Below are 3261 nucleotides of genomic sequence, written 5' to 3'. Positions count from 1 at the left end.
TTTTAAAAGACATCCCATTTGAAATAAGGAAGAAGAGGAAGAAGTACAAAGACTTAATCCTTTTTTTTACAAACAACTTTTCCTACAGATGGTTAACCCCTGAAGTCGTCATTTTCAAACTGCAGGACAAAAAAGAAAAAAATTGACTCTGTTTCCAAAGTGTGTGAGTTCCTGAGATTGCAACTGGGAGAACCAGCTGAAAATGCTAAAGAAGAAGATGACAGCAAATCTAGCGGTGAACTGGACTCCGTGCCTTCCGACGAGGATTCTGCCCAAATGAGAATACCAATTGAGGATTAGAAAATATATAGCAAAGTGAAGGCTGAAGGACTCTGAATGGTGCCTTAAAGCATGTGATATAAATGATGCTCTTGGGGGTTGTCTTTAAACAGTTAAAATGGTTAAAAAGATAAATATTTTAACTTAATCGACTATGTTCAATGTAATGTAAGCATCCTAGTCTAACACTTATATAAACTGATGTAATGATCTCCTATACTTGGGGTTTTAGTTAGTAGTGGTTTTCTTTCTTTTCTCCATAGATGTAGATGTCCCCTCCCTATTTTTTCATTGTAGTTTCTAGTTTATAGAAAATGCAATAAAAATCCCCTCGGGGGGGGGGGAGAACAGGGAAGAATGTTTTGTGTTAATGTTCACGGATTAGAATTGTTCATGTGTAAACCAATGTTATTCACGCAACACACTTAGATAAAGCAGTTATGTGAAACGGGAGTATATGCAAATTCCATTAGTGTGGATGCATACATCTTGTTGATGAAATACTACTTACTGCAAAACAGCAGTCTAAATATATATTTTCATTATATATCATTCTTCATTGTTTGCATCCTTCCCGTGATCTCTCTGTTGTTTCTACAATCTCCAGGCGGGGGCTGGAAATCACTCAGAATTAAAACTGCTCTCTAGGAGGGAGGGGGAGGAGATGGGAAGCTGAAGCCAGGGGCCAGATAATGGTAGGTTGATGGTTGGCTGGGAGGGAGATAGGGTTGCCAACTCCAGGTTGGGAAATTCATGGAGATTTGAAGGGTGGAGCCTGGAGAGGGTGAGGTTTGAGGAGGGGTGGGGCCTCAGACAGGTACAATGCCATAGACTCCACCCTCCAAACCAGCCATTCCCTCATGGGGAACCATTTTTGCCAGTCTCCAGGGGAGGGATGGAGATCACACAGAATTACAACTGCTCTTCAGATGGCAGAGATCAATTCTCCTGGAGAAAATGGTGGACTCAGTGTCATTATACCCTGATGAGGTCACCACAGCAAATTGACGCTGAGTGCCCAAGGCTGGGGCACTCTCCCAGAGCCTCTTCCTAGAGCTCGTTGTATTTATTTCCACAACAGGCCTTATTCCTAGTTATATATAAGGAGAGATAGGTATTGTTCAGGACAGCATTTCCTATAGAGGTTATAGTGTTGAAATTTTAATTGGCTGTGAACATTTCAGGCAATCTATTTTTCCTCCACCTTCATACTGCATTGTTTATTGAATATATTATAATGTCTTTAACTTGTTCTTTTCTAACTATGAAACCAAATTAATTGGATGTTGTACTCTGTGAAATCTAGAGTACCGCATGTATTATACTATTTGTATTCCATTGTTCTTTCATCGTATAACTCAGTTTTATTCATTGTTCTTTGTATGTAATTTACTTTTTAAAATAGTTCTGACAAGTGTAATCCACCTTGAGTCTGATCTAGAAAGGTAGACAATAAATGCACTAAATAAAAAATAAAAATAAAAACAGTAATTCAATAATAGGGTTTGTACCCATAGTGGCTGGAATAATGTCTAAGATGGAACTGGAGACAAGAGAACTACCATTTTTTTAATTTTTTCCCCAAACTGAAGTAGCATTTGCTTTTGCAAAACCCCCACTATATATGGAAGAAAAGATAAGTGTCCATGTAGTTATAGATGTATCAATATTTTGGTATTTAAAACATATATCCAGTCTTTCAGATAAAATCTGCCAAGGCGAATAATAACTATATAGAGAGGAAACTTCAAACGCATCAGAAGCCATATCATAAATAGAATTTCAAGAGATCAAACCCCAGAAGTTAAAACAGCAACACACAAAAGTAGTTGATAAAGCAGTAATAAATAAAACCACATTGAACAGGGGAGATCACATTTCAATTTCAAATAAAAGCCAAGGACAGACAGGAAAACATTATTAACAATAAGAAAGGGATGCTGGATTTGTATGACATTGAGAAAAGGGGGACCAGCATTATTGGTGAATAAACTTCCCCTGGACTGAAAAATCTATAAAGATTGCGAAATCACTCCACCAAACCCCATTAAAAGAGTCAAGGAGCAGTTAAAATATATTGAACCAGACATCAGATGTGTTTCAGAAGGTCACTGAAATTCTAAAACACATAAAGGTAAAAATAAGACTAGCTGAGAATGCACTACCCAACAAAGTCAGACTTGCTCCTTATCATGTTTGCTAAAAGGTGGATGCTGAAGTGCACCACTTGAGACAAGGATTGCCCAGCATGAGCCACCAACTCCTAGTGTGGCCATGAAGTTCAGAAATGGGGCACTATTGCCCCCCCCCCAGTCGGAATAATGAGACAGACAACAGTTTGGAAGTAAACAAGGGCCACTTTATTAACTATTTAACATAACGTTGCAGCAAGGGACCAACTAAGCGAGCACGGAACAGGCAAGGCATGCGTCACTCCATGACCAACCTCCTTGCCCTTTTCACGGGTGGGTCACCCAGCTCCAGTCTTGAGCCAGCTATCTGGCTCACGACCCGCAGCCAGCAAAACTGGTTGCCACCTGGGAGCGCCTACCCCTGAAGCCTTCCAACTTGCAGAGAGGAGCCTTACCCTAAGAGGTTCCCAGAGGTGATCACCATTCCCCACCCTGGACCCTAAAATCCTAAGGCAGTTCCTGATAACCCCCTGTTCCCTAATGGGAAAATGCCATAAGGTGCTCACCAGTTCTGATTTCTTGCCAAGTGACCAACCTATTTAGATATCGACCTCCACATCAACTAGTCATCCACTGCTCTCCGTGCAAGGTAGGCAAAAATACCTCCACCCTTTCAGCCAATCCTGGGTAGAGGCGAAAAATTCCTACCTGACCCCAATAGGTGACCAGCAACAGCCTACACTAAGAACAGGGTGGGAGGGTGGGTGAGCACGAGTTGCAACTGTTTGGGCAGGAGCAGAACCCGGCAGTTTAATAGGGCCAGCTCCGCCCCCTGCCCCCATCGCTACAC

Source organism: Gekko japonicus, unplaced genomic scaffold, assembly GCF_001447785.1.
Source record: "Gekko japonicus isolate JY-2015 unplaced genomic scaffold, Gekko_japonicus_V1.1 scaffold1731, whole genome shotgun sequence".
NCBI classification, from domain to species: Eukaryota; Metazoa; Chordata; class Lepidosauria; order Squamata; family Gekkonidae; genus Gekko; species Gekko japonicus.
The sequence above is the reverse complement of the archived record's forward strand: the minus strand, read 5'-3'. Positions refer to the sequence as shown.